The following is a 23,729-nucleotide window of genomic DNA, read 5'->3' as shown; positions in this document are numbered from 1 at the left end:
CTGAAAAAAAAATACACGGGCTAGGAAAAGATTTTTAAAAAATAGCTGTTGTGATAAATTAGCCTCATGCTGGTGAATGTGTGGTTAAGTTTCCCTAGGCCCTAAGGACAAGGTTATAGTGAAAACGGATGAAAATTTGGTCATAAAACCCAAATATTATTTTCCATATGATCTAATGCTACTGTGTTTGGTAGAGTTTGCACTTAATTCTAGGAAAATCTAGATTATGTTCTATAAAATGAATCTTTTAGAAACTTAGCTCCGAAAAGCCTGAGGAATAAAATAACTTAGGTTTGGATTTTGCACAACCAGTTTCTCCTGTTGTTGATTGGAATATTGAAGGTGTCAGCTTCTGCAGAATTTAAATAAGATTCTAGAATGATGCTAGAAGTATTTTACTGAATTGAACAAGATGCTTATTTTCTTATAAACAAGAACTGTAAATTTGTTAAGAATTAGACAAGATATTTACTTAATCATTAAAAATTAAGACTGGAAAATGATCTACATATTTTTCACATAAACACTTAAAATTAACTTCTGGATCTGCAGTTAAATTTTCTGGATTTTTATAAGATTGTTGGGATAGAGCTGATTATTTTCATAATCATCATGAATATCATAACGAGTCATCATAATAAAATACTGTGAATCTTCCTACTATGTATGGAATCAGTCTGTAGAAATTTGTATACTATTCTGTTTACTTTCAGTTCTCGACATCTAAATGTAAATTTAGCTTAACATTTAAATCTGTAAAGTGAACTGAAAGCTTGTACTTTTATAAGAAAGCTTTTTCATAATTTATTTCTGATTGTCTTGAAGATTCAAGTAATAATAGAAACATTTGGTTTGATGGACTTCTTTGCAGTTAAATTTCATTCAACTGTTTGATGTAATATTTCTGGAATGTAATTTTGTGGGAGGATTACTAAAATAAAATGCTGATTGCAAAGACTTATGCTGCAAGAATGGTGAAGCTGTAATCCTTCTGCAAAGCAAGATTTTCAAGATGTTGCTTTTCAGTATGCACTGGACAGCTAGTAAGATATTTAAAATAAGTAAGAAATGAAGTCAGGGCATGTGCCACTGGGTATATGTTAAAGAATTGGTGAGGGCCCAGCTAATGTCTGAGGAAGTGAGGTTTGACCTATTGAACTACTTCCACTTCTGTCTCCTAAATTTTTCTTTCTCTCAGAGCACCAGATCTAATGATGTTTGCTTTTTGGTTCATATTTATCCTCAGCCTGATTGCCAAGTATTTCTTGGCTGTTCCGGACTCCTGATAAAGCCTTCTTTGCTTTTCCCTCTCCATATCCATTCGTCTCCAAAGCTCTAACCTGGAAAAGGAACAAAATTTTCCAAATATGTACTTCATAGGGTGGTTCTATTTCCTCTGGGAAAACCCAGAGGCAAAAAAACTGTGCTGACAGAACATGCACGGTGTCGCAATGGGCAAATCCATTGCTGTGCAGCAGGGAAACAGGCAGGCTGATGCCCTGGGCAGGAGGGAGGTGGCAGCTTGTGATGTAGTCTGTTTTTTCTCTTAAGAAAAGCAATCAAAAATATCCCTTGAGCAATTGAATGAGATATTCATACAGGTGTTCTGTTTTAAATGAGTCCGTGGCAGTATCTTGTGTATTGCTCATATCACTCATTTGTGAAGTTGCCGCTGCCTTTTCTCTCAGCTACAATAACACAATTGCCAGTTTCAGAATTTTAAATGAAGTGTGATTGTAAGTGATCACCGTGGCTCATCAAGAAAATAGTTGTATATTATTTATTTGATGGGGGACTTACTGCAAACAGTGATGTAAAATCATGCCATTTGAAGAAAAGTGAAGTTCTTTGTGCGCTGATGATGACAGGGCAAAACGTGTCAAACCAAGGGCTAGTTGCTGTTTGCTATATAGTAACTATCTTCTAGGAGTCTGCAATTGCTTTGCAAATATTAACTGAAGCTGACACAAAGAGAGGAAACTAGAAGTTCTGCTCACGGGTAAAGGCTTGGAAAAATCCAGACACTGTTTAGACAGAGCCAAGAATGATCTGTGTCACTCCCAAAGTAGAAAAACTTTGACGTATAGATTTCATTTGGAGTGTGTCAATATTACTTGGAAAGGAGGGATGTGGTTGCAGATGCACAGATGCTTGAAAATATTGCTGAAGTGGGACTGCAGATCCTGGGCATTTTTTGTCTCATCTTTGAAACAGCAGGCATAGTGACATTCTTGTAGAAACACCTAGTTTGCATAGGACTTCCCTCAGCCCATCTCTTCAAAACAGGGCCTTACATCAGGGCGTTCAGGGCGCTGTCAAATTGAGCCCTGTGTATTTGCGGTGAAGGAGGCTCTGGTGTTTCCCTGGGCAGCCTCTTCCAGTGTCTTGAGCTCTTTGTCTTGAGCTCAGCTGCCATCACATTCCACAACATGGTTTCTTTCCACCAAGGACACAGTTTCTGCTCACTACTTCTCTTGATGGCTTTCTGTCTGCATTCTTGAACTGCAGAATCCCAGCTCCGTGGTGTGGTCCCCTGCTTTTGGGACCTGCTCTGCTGGGAATGGGCTCTGCTGCTCTCAGGGAAGGGTTGATTTCCCAGAACCCCCTGGCTCTGACACTTCATGATTGGGAGAATAGGTTTTTTTCTGGCACTTTTGCATGGCAGGTACTGTGGAAATGGTTCCCTTCAATCCAGGTGCAGACTATTTTCAATCTTTGTTCTTCTGCATGGAGTGGAAATTGTGCAGCATTAACGTGTATCTCATATTTTAATATAGCCCATTATGTGTTTTTTCATGTTTTGTCCTTAATTAAAAGCTTTGGAGAGTTTTGGTTGGGTGTTTTTTTTTTTTTATTTTTAAATAGAATACTGAGATAATGAGCCTTCTGGGTTGGGGTTTTTTTTGAAGTTAGGTGTTTCCTTAGGTCTTTGAACATGCATTTCCCTCTTTTCTTCCCTTTTAGAATTTTGAAATTAGGTGTTAAATGTTGTCTGAGCATTTGCCTGTGCATGGTGAGGTAGAACCCCATGAAGCAGATGCTTAAAAGATTGGTCTGGTTACTTGTGAACAGCATTGTAGTGAATTTTGCATCTACATGTCAGGATCAATGAATATCTATAGTTTGCTAATGTAACCATTTCATGCACTTTATAAATATCTTTGCATTTAATGGCATGCATTACACATTAAGGTACTATTTTGGAGTTGTTTGGTTTCTGGTTTTATATAGTTAAGGATCAGCTTGTGCTTTTAGCATGTAATGTGCTGAAGTGTGGTGTTTTTTTTCAGAAGTGATGACAAATGTGTCCCTGGTGTTAAATTCATAACTGATGCTATTCAGCATCAGTGTTGCACAAAAGGCTATCTCTTTGTTCTTCCTTCATGAGCACGGGTAGCAGGGATTCTTGAAATGTCTTATCTTGTCTAGACATCAAGTCTGTAACACTGTGTTAATTAGTCAATTACTATGTGTCCACTTTTCTTACATGTTGCATATTCAAGTTGGAGTGACATGTATTACCTCTGAAAATCTATTCTTTTCTGAAGAGAAATTTTACCAAATGACAATTTTACCAAGTACCCTCCTTGATTCTGTCAAAAAAATCAAACCTCTGAGTTTCTCAGTTTGGCTACAATCTCAGTTACCACAGATTTCTGGCATCTAAGGAATTAATTAAGTACAGGAATTAATACATTCATGAATGCTTTTTTATTCTTAATGGAATCACTGGCTGACTGTATGCTTTCAGTTCACCAATGTTTTTAAGTGTTTAGCAGAACAATATTTTTTAATGCTTAAACATTTAGTTTGATTGCTTCTTTAGTTGACATTCTAAATGAATATTGCTTGTTAAGAGTCCTCAATAGTATTAATGAGCTGTTGCCCCAATGGGACTGCCTCGTTGCTGGAAGATGCTGAAAATCAGAGATCTTTCTAAAGCTTGTGTTTGAAACTTCATAGCTATGGTGCATAGAAAGAAAGACAGATGGGGGTGTGACTAGGTCCAAGCTGTCCAAATTCTGTTTCCAGAACTGCTGTCTAAGTCCTTTTCTTTTTTAGGTAAATTACTGACATCTCTGACCTAGAGTTACAATTAAGTAAGAAAAATAGGTTTCAGCAGTTACAGTGTGTGTGTGTGTAGTTTGAGAAGAGCTGTTTTCTTGTTCCCCTTCTTTGTCCTAGCTCTTGTTCTGGTAAGATCTGTATAGCAAAAGCTGAGTTGTCTTTGTGTGTACTTGTTAATGGGCCTCTGTTCTCTGGAGATGCTGCTCTGAGAGAAGAACTGACCTCTCACAAAGTGATATTTTACATTGAAAGGACTTTGTTAAAATTTTTGGTTTTAATATCAACAAAATATGACTAAAATTATACAGGCATTTCTGTCATAATAAAATAACTACAGTTTGTGTAGTGTATGGGAGTTTACTGTATGCCTTCCTCACTGCCCCCAACCCCTCCTGTGTCCTTTGCTAGTTTTGTTTTGCTTCAGGCAAAACTATTTTACAGTTCTTTAACAGTATAAAGATGAAAGAGGTTGTAAATATGAAGTAGCTTCTGCATCTTGGCTAGGGATAGGCTCATGGTAAATGCATTGGAAAAGTTTTGTAAGGCTTGGCTGTGGCAAATCAAGTGTCTTAAGTTCTAGCAGTTTTAGTAGAATAAGTAAATTAATAAATTGGAGTAATGGGAATCCAGCAAGGGATGGAGGATGTCAGAGCTGGCCTTGGAGGTATCTTTTCTTTTGAAAAGCTCACTTCAGCTGAGCCAGGGAAACTGGTTACTCTTTCCTTTGATTAGCTTGTTGATCTGCTTGTGCTGTTGCTCATTTCAGGCAAAATTATCTAGATTAGAAAAAATCCCCTAATTAAAATATAAGTTAAGAAGTAGGTGAGTTAAGTGAAGCTGAAGGAACTGGAACAGTAGCTAAAAACACATTAAAGGATTATTTCTGGTTGGGGATGAGGTCAGACATGCTTTGTTTCCGACTGGAGTAGACCAGACAAGAGGGGCAGGCCGGATGAGAGTAAAGATGGGCAAGCTGTAGATGATCACTCCTTCCTAGCTCTGCTGTGGTCCTTCAAACCTTCTGTACCTAATACACAGTGACAAGGCCTTAACGATGGACTCATCATCATCACTCTAATTTGGTTGGTAGCTTGGTACTACATAGCATGCCTCCTCTGAGCTTATGTTTATTTTACTTAAATGTAACTTGTAATTAAGTGTGTTAATTTATTTTTTCCTAATCAGAAAAACATGTGTGTCAGGTTTTGTTATTTTGCCTTAAGCTTCTCGGAAAAATTGATGATAACTCTTTTACTTAATTATATCATCTGTCTATGTGGTTTATTAGTTTCCTTGTATCAGTATCCCTCTCCTTATGTATAAAAGTGATTTATTTCTTTCTACATATTCTTAGACACCTTTTCTTTTATATTAATTCTGACCTGCTAATTTTTCTATCTTTCAGTGTTTATTCTAGACTTCCTTTTTACCATTACATAATCAAATCAGTCACATTGTAATGCTTATTTGATCTCTATATTTCATGCTTGCCTTAGGATTTTTTTGTTTGTTTTCTGGTTTTGGTTTGTTTTTGTTTTTTTTTTTTTTTGTGCTGGGGTCTTTCAATTTTGCAAATATGACCTATTTGTTATAAATTTGTGTTTTCATGTTTGTGAAACTACAAGAAGGAGAATATAAAAGGTTTTGGTCAGTTTCTTCATTGTATCTTTTATTCTCCTTATGAATACATTTATTTAAAGGAGGATACTTGTAAAAGGACATGAAAACTTTAGCTACTTTCCTTTTCTTGTGTTTGGGCCACCATGCTTTAGAAGTTGTAATCCTGCACTTTCCATTTGTCCAGCTGTGTTCTGTTCCCTTTCTGTGGACATTAATGGGTTATTTGGTGTGCACTGCCGTGTTCATAATTACAAACTGCTGCATATGCAAAAGCAGTGCAGCTCATTTTTCTCAGCACCTGAAGGTATGGTTTAATAAGGAATTATATTACCACATTGCAGATTTTTGCCAGCAGCTTTTTTCATTGGAAAGCTGATAAAAAGTGAGTGTTATTTAATAGGCAGTGCTCATAGGGAAATACTTCTAAGAGAATTTAATACCAGAAATGTATGCATTTATCCAATAACAGTGGGGTATTTCTTAGAGGGGATTGAATTAAATGTAAATCACCTTTAGCTTTCACCACCATTTATTGAAGATCTTGTTTGCCTTGTGTTTTTTCATGTAAACAGTTTTAGGCCTGTGCTGATCACATTATTTTGAAGTTGCCAAATGCTGGCTATTCAATCCATTGACAAATGCAGAGTTTTTGATGTAGAGGCACTTCATTACCTGATCAAGCAGCCTGCAGACTGCAAGATCTCAGAGGATTGTTTGCTTACAGACATTCTTTAAGGGCATTGTTTACAGGTGTTACAATTTGGTGGCAGATCTCTGGAAGACTTAAATGGGAGAGGGCCAGTAATTAGGTACTTGATTAAAGGTTGTTCAAATCTGAAAGACAAGATCAACTTCTTGGTCAGATAAAGTGAAAATCTAAGGAGTTATTCATTAAATAGCATTTTTTCAATCAAAAGCTGGTAGTGATTGACTTGAAATTTCTGGTTCTGTTGTGAGAAACCCAAAGAGCAAAAACAGGATGAAAGACTTGGAAACCATAACGGTGAGTGGGCTGGAAAGAAGAAAGATTAGTTTCAAGAGATGATGAGTGTCAACAGGATTGGAAAAGGTGTTAGAAAGAGAAGAAACTCACTAAAAATGTGTGGGCTTGGATATACAATTAGGAATTAATTTTGAGAAATTGCCTACTGAAAGAACTGTCAAAAGTTGAGATGCTTGGAAGGATAAGCAGAATTGACACTGGCAAACCTCCTGGGAATGATGACGGGTGAAAACCAGAAATGAATCATCTGAGCCTTGATAAAGGCAATAGTTCCTGTGGGAGTGAGGGTTATTGTTTTTGTGGGTTGGATCTTTTTGTTTGTTTATTGGGGTTTTTGGGGTTTTTTTTGATGGTGGGCTTTTGTTGTTGGTTTTAATAACTTGGATTTAATTCAGAAGATAGATCCTTCTCTCCAGCTTGGTTCCCAGCTTATTCTTGCTTTAACAGAAGGGCATTTGTGCATTTAAGAAGTAGGTTAGCAGTGATGTTTTTTTAATTTTGAACTGTTTTAAGGATTAAAGATAATTTTATCTCTTAGTAGGCTCAATGCACTGAGAATTAATTTTTTATTCTTACAACCTACTGTCTCTTCAGCATTGTAACTAGGGAAACTTGCTGCTTCCTGGATTGAAGCAGAATAAGAACAGAATCAGTCCTGTATACCTAGTAATTTGATCCAAAAATTTCAACTCCCCCAGAAATAGCCCAAGCTCAAAGAATTACTGTCTAGCATCTCTACCCCCAAACACTGATTATGTATTAGCTCTGTCAGTATTCCTGATACAGTCTGAGCACTGATCTTCTGAAAGACTTAGGAGACAGGAGTCCAAGTGGTGCTTAAAGCAAGATAGATATAGGGCACACAGAGCACAACTTTGCCTCACGTGTCATGAGGAAAAGTTTCATAAAACCACATGTGATGATGGGATGGTGGTAACTCAGCAAACATGTAAAAACCCAAGGAAAGTGGCAAATGAATGGTAGTGGCAGGAGGGTTGGTGACAGGGACTTGATGTTTGACCTGGAAGCTGGTTTCCATTTCTGCTGCACTGACAAGTACTATCAGGCATCAGGAGGTTGAAGCACACAGCAACAGAAGAGTGGCACACACAAAACCTGTAGGTAGGGAAAATCTGCTGAAGTGTGAATCTACAGTTTTGTGGGGTTTTGTGTGTCTTTTACAGACTGTTCTTTATACAACAGAAGCTTGATTTGTAGATGACAGCTTTCCTGGTGCTTGTAGTTTAATCCTCTAGCCCATTTGTAATTTGATTTATATACAACACTGACTCATGTATAAATACAGGATCATCTGTGACCAAAGACACTTTACTGACAAGTTGTGTTTGTCACCTGGTTCTTAAATTTATGTGCTGTATCTCAGTGTCTCACCTAGCCTGATGTCCTCTTTCTTTTGGCAGTTGTTCCATTGAGTAGGTTAAACTCAATATGTTTTAAAGATGGGTAAATTATGCCTATTCATTTTCTCTGCCCTTTAAAATACAGGATAATATTATAGTTTTAAAAGTCATCAGAATTGGGAACTTTTCTATAGTTAAATTTCCTAAATTATGTGGGGAAAAAAATCTATAGTTGCATAAGTTGCTTATGCATGTGCTCCTTCTTTAAGTTATGATTATGAAAACATTAGATTTTTATCTTGGGGTATAAATGACTAATGTACATCACCATTTATTGCTGACCCACAAAAGATCACTTTCCTGTTTTGTTTGACTTTTATTTGCATTGGTGTGGTGACTTGAGTCTTCAGTGGTTGTCAGGACATACACTTGTATGGATATCACAATGGCATGCTTCACAAAATATGGCATAAAAACAAGGGCCAGGATTCCCCACAGGACAAAGTTTATGGTGTGCCTGTTTTACCTTTCTACTTTGACTTGGAAAAGCTAATAGAGTCAGCCTCACTTGAAAAAAAACCACAGAAAGTGAATACTGACAAAATTGAGTGTGTCATGTGCTGTTCCTGCTTCTTTACTGTCTCATGCTTCTTGAGAAGTAGTGTACATACATTAATTTTCTGCACTATTGAACTTCAAGTACTGCTCTGAATGACACTAATAACCTGTAATACATGGGTTTGATACTGTTTCTTCAAGGTTTAATTTGTTTGTTAGCAATCTTTCCCCTTCTCTTTACTCCAGATAGCTTAAATACTTGATCCCATTACAGCATAAAATGTTCTACTTACCTGTGCACTGTGTGCTTACTTGACCACAACTACACACCTCACAAGCACTTTACCACCTTTGTATAGTAAATAATTTATGTATTAACCTTTTTGGTCACATGCTACCTAAAGTTAATTTTAAAAAATCCGCTTAAGCATTTTTGAACACAAAATCATAAATAGATTAGGATATGCTGACACAAGCTTTTCAGAGATCATCTACAGCTGGAAACTTGCCCATTTTATTATGTTTCTTCTTCACTTGGCTTCCTGGAGAAACTATCTTATGCAATCTCAGTATCTGTGCTGTGTATCTTTTGACTCTATTGTCTGATTTCAACTAAATTCAATTTGGGGATAAACCAAGATGATTAGTTGTTACAAGCATTATGAAAATAGGCTGTAACAGAAACTGTATGAGTTCCAGTGGAGACTATATTATGATTGCATCCCATTATACATCAAGAAGCCCCTTAAGCAAGTGCTGCAGTCAAAACCAACCTGTAGCACTGCAGACTTCAGCTGCACGTTACAAAGAATTTGGGGGCAACCATAGTTTGAGGAATTTAATCTGTTTTGTACTGTTCCCTGTGGTACAAAACAGAGATTTTATACTGCTATCACAGAAGTATTTATGGGGCTTGACCATGAATCAGATCAAGAAAAAGAAAGAAGAATTTGTGGACACTTACTTAACTAGTTCTCTTAAGCACAGTGTGCTTCCTTAAATGTGCCTGCTGCTACAAGAGTGTAGCCACCCTGTGCTGTGTGCCGAGCCCCTACTCTCTGAACATTCAGATCCTGAAAGTACTGCTTTAGACACAGTAATTTAATCATCAGGCAGAAATCTATAGAAAGCTATAGTCTTTGGTGGTATTTGCACAGTAACTGTTTATTCTTATCATAGGGAAGATAAAACTTGAGGACGTTTTTGTTCAGTTTCTAAAGCTGCTATGACCGGAACTGTCATCTTCCTTTAAGACACCTCACCATCTCCTAACATTGACAGGATTGGTTCTGCATATTTTTGAGAATTAACTCACTTGGAAGCACTAGTGCATCATTAAACACCCTCTGAACAGCCCCTTTCACCTGGCTGTTGGAGCCAGACTTTGATTTATTGTGAAGCAAGCCGGCCCTTAAGTTCTTGGGTCTATTTCTAGCTGAGGAATGAGGTGACCTCAGAATTGGAGGGTGGAGGATATCTGGAAGAGATGAAAGGATTTATGGTGACAGGAGAGGTAGGGTTAGTAACTGAGTGTGGGAAGCAATGAACAAGGGTGGGACTGGACTCACAGTTGAAAAAAGAGAGATTTTTGCCAAGATCAGGAACTGCAGCCAAAAGGGTGGGGGAAGGAATGAGATGGGGAGCATGGGTGGAGATGGGAATTAATTCCACAGAAGCTCTGAAGCCCATGGGCAAATGCAGTGGAGTTTCTCCCTGGCTGGAGGGTGGAGACGCTACATCATGCAAGAGAACCCGCTGCTATTTCTGGTGCCAGAAACAAGTGGGGAGCAGTCAGGTGCTCTCAGCTTGGTGTCTTCCTCTCTGCATGCCCTCGAGGCGTCTGCAGGAAGCTACAATTGTAAGGCAGGAAATGCAGCGTTCCTGCATCAAGTACTTGGAATTGCTTACTAAAAAATTTGGTAAACGTGCCATTCACTGCTGTTGTTCTGTTTGGTTCGGTTTACTGTATTTGTCATCCACTAGTACGTAAATGTAATGTAACTTAATGTAAAAATTAGTTTTTTATTAAATTATTAATCTGCTTACCCAACTGTAGGTCTAGTCATAACTCAAAAATACTGACAATTTTTTTAAAATGTTTTTTATAGTTTTTGTCAAATTTACTCTTAGGCATCACTGCAGCTCAATGTACAGTTTTCCTATTTCTTATGTTGATATGGAAGGAGCTTTCTTGCAATTATGTTTTTGCTAAAGTCAGAAACAGAGATAAGCAAGTAATTATCTGGTGTCTCATGACCCAGATAAGTTACTAAAAAACCCTGTACTTCAGGAGTGTTCCTTTTTACTTTAAGCAGCTACCCAGAAAAGCACATACCATTATATTGAGCTGGCTCTGAAGCTTTTTAATGTGTGTAGGTGTTACTCGTGTCACAGTAAGCAGCCAGAGCAGTGATCCCAAAGAGAAGTATCTCATCTACTATAAAGGTTGTTCTAAGTATTCCTAACAAAACATATGTGCATATTGCTGAGGAGTTATATTGAGATATGCAGAGGTCTGTTGGGGATAAAGTGCTGAGCTTGATTTTGTCTCTTGTGGATCAACTAAGATTTTAAGAGGCAAGGAAATTTAGCATGTTACCTGAGTATGAATACTCAGTGTCTGGTGTCAGGTGAGGTTTTATGCATGTAAGGATAGAAACTTCCATTGGTATGTTTGCAATTAATTTCACTATGTATCACTCAGCAGGTAGGTGTAATTAGTAAGCAAGTGGTTTTTTACTGTATTCCTTAAAGCTGCTGTATTATGTATTACATTAAAGCTCTGAAAGAACATGTGTGCATATGTACATAATATATACAGTGGGCAGTGTTTCCTTTCTTTAGATAATGTTTCCATGCAGTTATAGAACATACCTTTTGTTTATATTTTCCTGTTTGGTAGAAATGCAGGAAATGTAAATGCATTGCTGTCATGAGGTGATACAAAGATGTTCACATAATTAATTCAATTGACTTAAAATAGTTTCCAATGAATTTTTGATTTTTCGGGGTAGTAGGGTTATATGAGAGCTTGACTAAATACTTGCTAAAGGGATAGAGAGGACTCAGATAAAATTGTGGGATGAGTGAAGGTAGTCAGAGATAGTAGTGCTTCCTTTCTTAGGTATTTATTGGCCAACTGCAGGGTCTTCAGAGCAGCAAAAGTGATTTGGCTTTGTCCACAGCGCAGTTTGCTGAGCATTGATGAACTAAGGTGAACAAAGAAAAGAGGTAAACAAGTGAAAAAGATTAATACTAAGTTAAAATAATATAAAGAGAGTAAATTGATTATGTTAAAACCAAGCAATAGTTCTAAAATTAGGTTTAGGTGATTTTCAGCCAACAAATACAGTGTTAGTCGTGTTTTTTTCATCAGAAGTGTAAGCTGTTGACCTACCCTAGAGAAGGCAACTTTTTTCCCCTTGAACAGTTGCTGTTATTATTTTACAAAGTCCATGGTACTCTTAAATACATAAATAAATTAAATAATTCTTTGTGTACACTTATCCTTGAAATAGCAAAATTCCATATGAGCTGATGTTAAAAATAGAAAGTTTGCAATGTTTATACCTTTATGTGATTTGAAGGAGCAACAAGCCCACTGGACTTTCTAATTTAAATGAGAGTATCATTCATTTTCATTGTTGTTTTTTTAATTTTTTATTTTATTTAATTTGGCTTGCTCTGTTCTAAATAATTAAATATTTTTTTCCTTATTTAATTCTGATCCTAGACAGTATAGTTCAGTCTTTATTAGCATGAACTGTTCAGGGTTTTTTGTTTTTTTGGTCTTGGCTTTTTAATTTGTTTGTGTTTAGTTGGGTTTTCTTTAGTTGTTTGTGGGGGTTTTTTGGTGTTATTGGGGGTGGTGTTTGTGTTTTGCAAGTTCTGGAAGGCTATGTGAAGGAAGCAATGCCTTATTTTTTAGGATACGTTTATATGAATAACCTCTGTGTATTCTGTATCTTTGAGAACATGTGGTAATTTTGTATGATGTAAGGTTAAAAGGTAAATGGTATGGTACTGCTTTTTTTGGCTATTGCATTAAAGTGTTTGACCTTTAGTAACCTGTCTTTATCTTAGGCTGTAAACTGTTTAGTTCTGCTTATCAAAAGAGACTTCACTGCTCTCTTTCCATGCTGTTCTCATCCAAAACACACTGTATCAATCTGGCATCAGTAGACTTTATCAGCAGCAGCTATATTCTGTTTAGAGATTAGGCATAAAAAGTTTATGTTGTAACAGTGCATTTTATTCAGTGAATATTTTCATTTGTAGTTCAGTGGTTTCCAATTTCATTATCTAGATTAGATCTTCTTTTGTATTACCTTCTTATTACCTTACTCTTTACCACAATTTTAGCTGTTTGACTTTAAATTACTTTGTTTCGTGTCACTGTAAAGTGAGTTATTTTAGACTATTCACGCTATACCCTATGTCTGTCTAAAAGTAAGGTTAAAATGGCAAAAGTATCTTTGCAGATTTTTGACAGATTTTCTAATTTGTGAAGGGGCTCCCTTCAAATCATAACATGGTGGCTGTAACTTGAAACTTGATTAAGTGTTTAATTAAACAAGTCCCCCATACCTTCAGTTGTCTGTGTGATTTACAAAAGTGAAGTTCTACACATTAGAGTATTGGCCAGAGGAATAATTTGCTGTATCTTTGAAGTGGCCATAATTGATAATGCTGCTGGTGATTCTCAACAAATCTGTAACCTGCAGGAAGCTGACGGAGTTTGAGGGCAGCTGCTAGTTTGTTTGAGCTATTTTTTTTCATTGATGTGTTAACTCACGTGATGTTTTACTTTTATTACTAGTAAACAAATACTGTTACCCTAATCAGCCTCCCTGTTTATAGTTGGAGTAAATAGGATATTTCATGAAGTAAATCCAAGAAGACTGAGTCTCGACTGCTTGTATCCTTGTGTCAGCATTAGTGTGTCTGGCAGGACCAGGGCAGTGATGGTCCTGCTGAACTGGGCACTGGTGAGGCGAACCCTTTGTCCAGTTCTGGGCCCCTCCCTGCGAGAAGGACAGTGAGGAGATGGAGCATATCCAGAGAAGGGCAGCACAGCTAGTGAAGGGGCTGAAAGTCAGTTCTTATGAGGAGCAGCTGAGAGAGCTGGGGGTGTTTATCCTGGAGAAAAGGAGGCTCAGGGGGATTTATCACTCTACAACTGCCTGAAAGGAGATTGTAGCCAAGCGGGGATCAGTCTCTTCTCACAGGTAGCAAGTGACAGGACAAGAGGAGATGGACCCAGGTTGCACCAGGGGAGGTTTGGGTTTAATATTAGGAAGAATTCACTGAAACAGTTGTCAGACACTGGAACAGGGTGCCCAGCAGAGGTGGAATCACTATCCATGGTGGTATTTGAAAGATGTGTAGATGTGGCACTTATGAACAGGAGTTTAGTGGTGCACTTGGCAGTGTTATGTTTACAGCTGGACTCAATCTTAAAGGTCATCCTTAATGATTCTGTGATTCTGAGTTTTACCTCCCGAGTATTGGAAATATCTTTTTGACTTGGTGGATTTGTTGCATCATGCTGCTACCAAAATTTGTAGGTGTCAGGCATCACAGAAAGCTGCTCTAAGCTGTCTGAAGAAAACAGAGCTAAAGCTCTCAAAAAGAAACCCCAGCACAGAACAGTATTTGATGATCCCAATTTCTTCTTTTTTTTATAAGAACAGATTGAAGCCAGACTCAAAAAGAATCAAAGCTTTTCAGTGTATGCCAGAATCCAAAGACAAGCAAGCACTTCAAAAAGTCACGAGTATGTTCGTGTATCTTGCCAAGTTTGCTCCCAGTCTGTCCTCTGTCAATTCACCCACCCCATCAGACAACTTCTGGAAAATGTTCAGTGACACTGGATTGAATAGGGCACAAGACATTCCTTGAATGAGTTTGATAGGTAACAGTTCTTGTGCTGAAATGCTGCAGCATTGCGTAACTATCTCATTAAGAAAAGCTTGAAAAGAGACTGTAGAGAGCCAGTGTTCTTAGAAGATGTTTTTAAGTACAAAATGGGCTTGTTTTTCCCAATGAAAAAGACAAGTGATTTCCATCCAAGCTCTTTTGAGCCAGCTAATTGCTGTGATTCTTCAGTATTACTTATGACTGTAACCCAAATTTGTCGAATAATTAATTCCAAGTGCCATGGGATGCAGTCAGTGGTACATCCACTCAGTAAGTGCAGAACTTGTACTACATTCCCTTGGAACCACAGTTGGTAATATCTGCCCTAAGACATATGATTTACTAACCATAAAAAACAATTTCTACTCCTTGTGGCTTTCTCTTTAGGGAGAGACATGCTTTCTGACTTACCAATTTTTGGATCAGATTTCTGCTCCCACATTGATGTGAAAATAACTCAAATTGTGGAAACAGATTTAGAAGGAGAGAGTTTGTGTGTTGAATGCTAAAAACACAGAAGGAATGAACATATTTACAATAAGGAATGAGGCTTCATCATACAGGTTCTCTGACCTACTCCAGCCCCAGCTATTGTGCCAGCTTCATGTTCTGTTTCTGTATATATTTTGTGTTTGACTGAAGTTGCATACTAAGATATGCAAACATTTAAATACAGATCCTATATGCTTTGTCTGTCTGGGTTAGGGGGCAGTTCCTTGAGTGTTTCCAGATGAGCTCAAGGTGGATGCACTAGTGTAAAGCTATAGATAAATGTCCTCTTTAGATGTCATCCATAGCCGCTCATCACTTTCTCACCCAGGACAGGTGATTCCTCCCTGCAGCCCAACTGATGTCCTAGCATGTGACCTAATCAGACTGGTTTTGCCTAAGAATTCATTTTAGGAGTAGTCCTGGATATTACTGGCTCACACAAACAAGTGGGGTGGTGGTTTCTGGCATAGGGACACTGACAGCTGGGAAGGGGGAGTAGCCTTTTCAGCTGACACAGCTGCATGTGGAAAAATCTATCTATCCTCAAGCTAAGAAAAGGTTAGAGAAGTATTCCAAAATAATTTTCTTTTTTGTTTATTTTGTTTTAGATTTGAAATGAGTACTTAAATGATGAGTGACTATTTCAAGGGTAAAGGCAGGACAGTGACTTGGACTTGAAAAAAATTTGATTCATTATTGAGGCACTAATAAAACTGATTTGTGAGGCTAATATAATGTGTGAAGTAATTCAAAACCTTCAGAAGCAGTAAGGTTTAACATAAACTAAGCCATAAAATGTTGGTAATCGAAGTAATTGTTTTTCTTCTTGCAGCTGTTGCTTTTCTATTCTGAGAAGCTGCCCATTACACACAGTAGTTTACTTGGTTTGTGTAGTATTTTCTTTATGCTGCATATGTGATGAAAAAAACCTACCCTTTGGCATGAAATTTCATACTTGCTTTAGCATTTTTTTAACCATTAAAGAAAAAATTCAAGTTGCTCTTTATATAGTGATGGGGAGGAAATCTTCACTTGTGAGGACTGGTTCTTAAACTCATAGATCCACCAGCTTTGAATTTGTATTAGCAATGCTGTGCCAGTTAATTGTGCTACTAATCTGCTCAGAGTTGCTCTTAATTGGAAAGAAGGGGTTGTTGTGGGGTTTTATTTTTGTTTTGTTTGTTTGTTTTTTATTACTGCTTATTTTCATGTGCAATTGGAGAAAATACAGGCAATCTACACCTGGGTAAAATGCTATCTTGCCCATTAACAAAAATGAGCCCACTTTAGGCAGAATGTTGTTGAACCTGAGAATATTTGTAGCTGAGGATATTTGTTGAAATTGAAAGTGGGATGACTTTTCTTGAGGGAAAACTAAGTCATCGCAAGTCAGTTTTGGGTAAAATCAAATGCATAATTCTTGATCTTGACTTCAACACAGTCAATCTGTGTGGATTTTGAACTACTGTACATTTCATACAAAATATTTGTCTGGTTTTATGACAAGAAAGATTGGTTTGTCATTTTATTGTTGCTGTTAATATACAGCCCATTCTGCTGAAGCTTAAATGAATATCACTTTCCTTTCTGGTCAGTGGACATAACCGAAAATTATTTAAAGCATTTTTAACAAGACAATTAACCTAGAGTCTTTTGCAGATAAACTTCACCCTTCCTGTTTTGGATGGAGCAATAACTTTACTGTGGATCAGATTTAGGAAGTGGCTTTCCATCAATTCAGTATTTTATAAATAAAAAGTTGTAGGGTGAGGCCCTTCCTTTGGCATAAAGCTGATTATTTCCTGTTTAATCCTAAACTGGTGTATTTCAACTAATGGAAGTTTCCTAGCATCTGTTGGAGAGGAGAGTTTTTAGGATTTTGTTTTCATTTATGCTCCTACAAAAATAGAGTTTCTGTGTTTTTGACTATTATTATAGAACAAAGAGAAATTATTAGATATATAGTTACCCTTTTACAACTTTTGAACGTGGCTGCACAGTTATTTGTACCATGGCATTCTTAAGTATACAGCTGGGTATTCTTAAACATGAGCTGCATTGACACATCTTCAAGAGATCATCAGTCCTTCCAGTGAGATTTAGAAACTGATCAATTGTAATTGCAATGGGTTTTTTTAAATTTCATATTTCTCATCTCCTTGCACAAGGCACACACTTTCTATAAGAAGAGGCAGAATTTAAACTTGTACTGCTGTTTTACCTAAGGAACACACAAGTTAATATATGAAGTAACTCTACCCTCATCCAACACATCTGTTGTAAAGAAGCCTATGAAATCGAGGCCACACACAAACTGGTCTCCAAGGGCCTGTAGTTGGTGTTAAAATGCTGTTATTATGTGGTCTGATTGGTTTAGTGAAGAATAATCTCCAGTAAAACCATGTAATATAATAGTCCTTGCTCTCCCACATGGGAGCTACTTCTGCTTGACTAAGCAAGACATTTCTTGAAGAAGTAATAATACACTTGTTCTTGCCAAAATGTAACATTAAATGAAGTGTATAATCATGTACATTTCTGTTGTGTACCAGTTCTTGTTCATTTAAACATTTGTGTCAAGTCCTCCACCATAGTATTAAAAAATAGTAAACACATGGATTTCCTAGCAATATATTTAAATTAAATTCTTACTCCTTGTGGAAAACTTGTAGTACTTTTAAAGCAATGAGTAACTACTTGGAATTTGTAAGCTTTCATAAATGAAGATTCTCTTTTCTAAATAGCACCAACTTTTGCTATGATTGTTCTGAATCATAACAGCCTTGCTCTACAGATTTGTCCTTGGGTAACCACAGCTGTAAACAGGCACTGCACTTGCTGAGGGACTTGACATTTTATTGCTTTTTAATTACATTATTCTTTAGGTCTCCTCAACAGTGTCATACAAAAGCTGGATTCACACAGGTCAGTTATTCTGCCCAGTGTGTGTAAAAGACCAGGGTTGTGTCTCAGGACCCAAGCCAACTCTTGAAGATTTTCAGCTTTGAAAATGTATTTGTAAACTCAGCAGAGTTGGTCACTGTTGACAGACACCCACCCCTCAGTTTTACAGAGCACTTTTCATAGTAGAATTCTGCTTTTAAATGAAGAGAAAGCCTTGTGTGGTGGCATTGTTTCAGACTGCATGTCCTCTATCAGATTAGTTTAGTGAAAGGGATGAGTGATGCTGTGACCTGGAAGTGAAGTGCTGCAGACCAGCTGAACAGAAACACTCCAGCTCCCAGCACCCTCCCTGCTCACCTGCTGCCCCCATGTATTGCCAATACTGGTCCTTGAGGACAAAGTGGAGCTCAAATCTGAATCCCTGTCTCTTTTAAAGTGAAGGCTCTATCAACATCTCTTCCACACTTCCAGGAGACTTTTCAGTCAGATATTTAGATGCCAAAAATGGTGGGTTATTTCTGAAAGTTGATTAAATCTATTGAAGTTCCTAAAAAGGAACTTGAAAGTTTCATTGGAAAAGGAGACAGAATTGCATTTAAGTGCAAATAACTTTAATAATTTGCATATCTTCAGTAAGAAGCAAATTGACATGAAATTGTTCATTATTGCATAATAGATTAAATAACTTGTTTCCCCCAGTTTGCATTTCAATGAGTATCTAATTGGTCTATAAACACATTGATTAATGGGTGTAGAAAATATTTCATGGATACAGGGCAAAATTGTTAGTGTGTTTTTAAGAAAGGAATAGAGTACACTTCTTGATATGTTAAACATTGTATGCCACTGTAAACTGTGTACTATCATAACCAAGCATTGAATTTGTTCTATGTTAATTTAGTTTTTTGTAACCATAAAAATTAGTTCATTTTGGTTGAAAATCAGTTTTAAATGTCTTGATCATGAAAATTGTCTGCAAGTGGTTTAATGACATTTCTGAGCATTCTTTGCACTGTGGAGCTATAAACATATATTTTGTACTCATAAACATAACAGTACAATTACATTGCCACTGCAGTGATGAGAATGTCTGTGTACTCTTTTAGTAGTGGATTAACTTATTGTAGTTGGGAAGAGTAAATTTGGGGTAAGTTAATGAAATCTAATTTACGTGGTTGAAAAAAAATTCCAAGATAACACATAAATAAATGAAAAAGAAGGGATTTGGGAAGAGGTAATAATTACTTTTAAAAGATGCCATTGACAAAGAAAAAGCTGTGATAGGGGCAATTCAATGTCTAGTAGTTTCCCAGTTTGCTTAAGCTTACATACACAATTAAAATGCAAATTTGACTGCATATTCAATCAGGTTAGAGTTAGGTCTACATTACAAAAAATTCAGTATTGTTTTTAGTTAGAAGTAGAAGAAAAATTATACCTCATAGTCTGTTCTCAGGAAAACCTGGCACAGACGTGGCTTGGTTAATAGAAGACTGGTTTGTCAGACTTATTTTAGGTCTGCTTAGGAGGGGAAATAAGAAGCTGGTTTATACCACCAGAGGGCTATACCAAACCAGCTATCATAGTTTAGGTGAGGGAACAAAAGCTGTTATCTCTGTCTGGTGTAGGGGGGCCCTGGGGCATCATTGAAGTGAGGGAAATTTCCAGCAGTTTGCTCATGGAGTGTCTGGAATGGACACGGTATGGCTTTCAAACTGGTGCTGTACTTGTGCTCTGCATGTTGATGCTCTGCCTTTCAGTGAGAAATCAAACAACTACCCGTGAGCAGGTTGCTTCTTTCCTCCTTGCATGGAGTGTTTGATACCTGTTGGAAATATGCTCTTAGTAACTGACAAGCTTCTGTCTTCTGGAAGATAATATATGAAATGTGTACTTGCATGAATCACAGATGCAAAATTGTGATTGCTGGGCATGTTGGGTCTTCTCAAAGTGAGTTAATATCTAAGGGTTGCAGGCTATTTAACGTGGTTTCTGAGCCACAGCCCTGGCTCCTTCCCCTGTGGTAACAGAGCCTTGGGGGGTCTTTGGCCTTTGGATGAGGAGCTGAGAGCAGGCATCTGGAAGATGAGTACTGACTCACAGGCACTGATGGTGGGCTGTGTACATATGGTGCAGAGCTGCTCACAGAGTCTAGACTTGCGTCGTGCCGCTCTGAAGGAGTTCTGGTGGAGGCGAGAGAGTGTTACATCAATCTTGAAATGTATGGAATGCTAAAAATACTCCAAAAAAAAACCCAGGAAAGGTTGTAAGGAAAAAGATCAAGAAGTTGGAAATTACAGATTAAATAACGGCATCAATTTTGCCTGCTAAATCATCATATCCACCTAATGGATGTGGTCTTTATCATGTTTGCTGGTCCTGCTTGTCTCTGTGAGCAGAAATACCCCCTTCTGCACTGGAGTTTGCCCATCTCCTGCATATGGCTGCTCAAGCCTGGCAGGTGCAAGTCTCTGGATGAATTCTATGGAAGAGGTTTTCATGTGTGCATGAATCCAAGAGCACTCAATAACAGTGCCACACTGTCATATTCATTCAAAACTGTATTTGGAGAGGAAAGTGTTTTAATACCTGCATATAAAATAATGCACATCCATTAGAACAGTTCTCCCAGAAATGAGAAGTGGAGATTCATTTGAGTCCCTTCTAAATCAGGAGAAATTTGCATTTCCCATTTGCTACTCAGTTCTACTTTCTAGAAGCTGTGGACATGTAAGATGCAGAGGCTAACTTTTGTATCCTGGTGGGACCAGTCTTCCAGAGAGTCATTCCAATTATCAGAGAATTTCTCTTTTGTTTCCCTTTTCCTAAAAGCCTGTTCAGAATAGATACTGTGGTTTTAGCTGTTCTGAGTCACCTTGAGAAGTTAAAAAAAAAACTTTGCACAGACTGTAGAGCTAAGCTAGGGAAATTGGGTGCATGGGTTGAAATAAGGCTTGTCCTCATCCCCTTTGAATACCATTGTTTGGTCTTGCTGTTGAAATAAAGCTGGCCAGGTATGCAAGATTTTGAGATCAAGATTGCTCTCATGATTCTTGTAGCCTGTAGTTATTTGCAGGGGAGGGCATCCTAAGTTCTAATTTGCATTGTCATTACTGTTTATATTGTCCAACAGCTCTTTTGCACAAAGTGTGTGTGCAGCTCTGGAACGGTTTTGAAGAAAACCATAGTGCTGTGCTAGTCAGAAAATTATATGGACTGTCAGTGAGTAGTAGGCATGTTGTCCCTGGCCATGTGTAATTTCACCCATCAGCAAAGCCATTCATCCTTCAGTTTAAGCCAAGACCACTTTTAGATTATCATTGAAAGAGGGATATAGTAGTCAAAGACATGAGCAGTCCCCATGTGCTTGCTTCTGCCCCTCTTTCTTCCTGTTCAGAGGTTGTTAACATTCCACAGCTGAGCTGGAAGAAGAGAGTGTTTGATATCCATAATTTTTTCCATGTCAATGTCATACATTGTAATTCAAGACACTGTTGATGGCACTTTGAAGCTCACTGTGAAAACTTGGCATAGATGTAGATGAGGGAGTTCTCAAAAGTTTCATTCTGCCTGGGGAGTTCTAGGGCTTGATTGCCTCCAACCTGGGCAACTGACATCTTCATTGCTCTAACTAGGTCTGGAAGTAAATGTCTTTTAGCTATATTTAAACAGCTCTAAGTGTAAATTTTGGTCTAACTTTCTCAAATAAATAAGGTGTGTTCACTAAGATATTGCAGGTGCATCACAACTTTATATTTGCATCAAGTACTTAAACAGAGAATGGCACAGCAAAGGGCTGATCTCAGCCAGAGCCTCTATGCCCTTATCATGTAACATTCTAAAATGCCATGAGAATAATATAAAAGTATGCATATATGTGATCCTGTGACCTCACAGATGCCAGATGTGCTGATTTTGGAAAACACTTCAAAGAACTTGAATTCAGCTTAAATACTTGCCATGCATAGGAGAAGCTAGAGTGCATATATCTATATATATGCAGATATAGATATACACAGTGTGTGTATTTAATATTGTATTTACATATTTGGAAGTAGAACAGCTGTTTCTACTTTTTCTTCATCTACTTAGTAAAGTTTTACACGCTCTTTCCATTATGCTGGTGCTGTAGCTTAGGTCAGAGAATGAATGTGTGCTAGGGCCACGGTAAATGAGAGCCCTGTGGCTCTAGCTATTTTCAGGATTATCTGATTTATATGTCAGACAGAATAATCATGTCATTGGTATCATTCCTTTTCTTGTTTTTCATTTTAAAACTGTTATTTCTTCTTTCTCCACACATGGAATCATTTTCAGGTTTTAGTTCCAGATGTTTACAGATGAGCTTTCTATGGTCTGAGCTCAAAATCAGTATCAGCTGGAATTTTTAAGATAGGGTTATTTTCATATGTTGTGGATCACGAGTTCTTCCAGTATTTTTCTCCAACAGAGAGCTCTTTCTGCATGGTTGGAATCTTTTCTGCAGTTTTCTTTCTTCCTCAAGCATCACAAAGCATCACATTCTCATCTTATTTGTCAGAATAGCCTCCTTTTATTCTCTCTAAAGATAGATATTAATGTCATGCCACTGTTCCCTCTTCTTTCAAGAGCTTTCAGTGCTTTCATAAAACACTGAAAGTAATTTTTTTTCAAGTCATTGATTGTACCATTAAGCTGTAATTAGTTAACATATTCAGTATTGATATTCTTGTAATTGATAATTGCCGTTTCCTTCTGTAAAGCAAAGTAAGATATCTCTGAAAGTTGGTAGTTGTGCCTTGACTTCAGAAAGAAACTATTTTGTGAAGTTTTCACTTTAAGACCATGGCTCACAGTTCTTTCAGTTGTGCTGATGCATCTGGTTTTAGAATTGAATCACTGAATCACATTAATGGGGTGGGGGGGAGAAGAAATTTTAAAAGGGAACATCTCAGTGATGCAATTTACTTTGCAGCTATACAAATAGATTTATTAGCACAATTGTGATGGAGGCAGATTGTACCAGGATCAGAATTAGCAGCTGGGGCAGAAAGCTTGTTGAGAGAAAATTGCTCAATTATTGTTAGAGGAGCTGAGCTGTTTCCTTTGTTTTCTGTTGTTAAAAGTGCCTTCCTGCTCCACCTTTGCCCTCTTCCCCCAGTTTAGGTAAATTCTATTTTTTAAAAGTCTTTTGTCACAAAATATTGAAAATGTTCATTTCTTTGGTGAAGGTGTTTAGTTTCCAGATTGTTGTTACAGCAAAGTGACTTTTTGGATTCAGTGAATGACAAGGGCTCTCTTGATTCTCTTCCAAGTCTTCTTTTGTGAAAATTTGGAAGAAAAATGTGCTTAGCTCAAGCTAGTATTTATATGCTAAGAGTCACAGAATTTCATCTGGGCTAGTTCTTTGTGGTGTGTGGGAGAAGTAGCAGGTAGCACTATTTGCCTTTAGTTTGCAGACCCATGAAAAGTAGAGCATTTCCTTCAGTTGTAGCTTTGGGTGCCTCCCTGTGCAGCTCTTTTTGAGCTTTTCCTTTGGGAAGAGAGAAAAAAGTAACACAGATTTCCTCCATTTGAAGTTTTTACAAAGTACCATGTTTTACTTGCTGTGGAGCATGAGCTCTGAGAGTCTGGAATTTGTGCTGTTATTTTACTACCAAAGAACTACAAAGCAGGAAATAAATCCCTCTCTGAAAAAAATGCCATGTGCATTTCCACACTTAAAAATGTTTGGCTCAAGTTTGGTTTGGGCTACACTCTTCTTTTTGACTTGTTACTCTCCACTGAAATTCAGTTCCTTCCAAAAGGTTTTTATTTGCCAAACG

General features: G+C 37.5%; 1 protein-coding gene across 2 annotated transcripts in view; it reads left to right on the top strand.

The window, feature by feature from the left end:
- PPHLN1 (periphilin 1) overlaps positions 1–23,729 on the top strand; it is a 63,991-nt gene that overhangs the window by 36,047 nt on the left and 4,215 nt on the right. The gene's annotated exons all lie outside the window — the stretch shown is intronic.

Source organism: Agelaius phoeniceus, chromosome 5 (genome assembly GCF_051311805.1).
Source record: "Agelaius phoeniceus isolate bAgePho1 chromosome 5, bAgePho1.hap1, whole genome shotgun sequence".
Classification (NCBI taxonomy): domain Eukaryota; kingdom Metazoa; phylum Chordata; class Aves; order Passeriformes; family Icteridae; genus Agelaius; species Agelaius phoeniceus.
The sequence above is the reverse complement of the archived record's forward strand: the minus strand, read 5'-3'. Positions and strand labels throughout refer to the sequence as shown.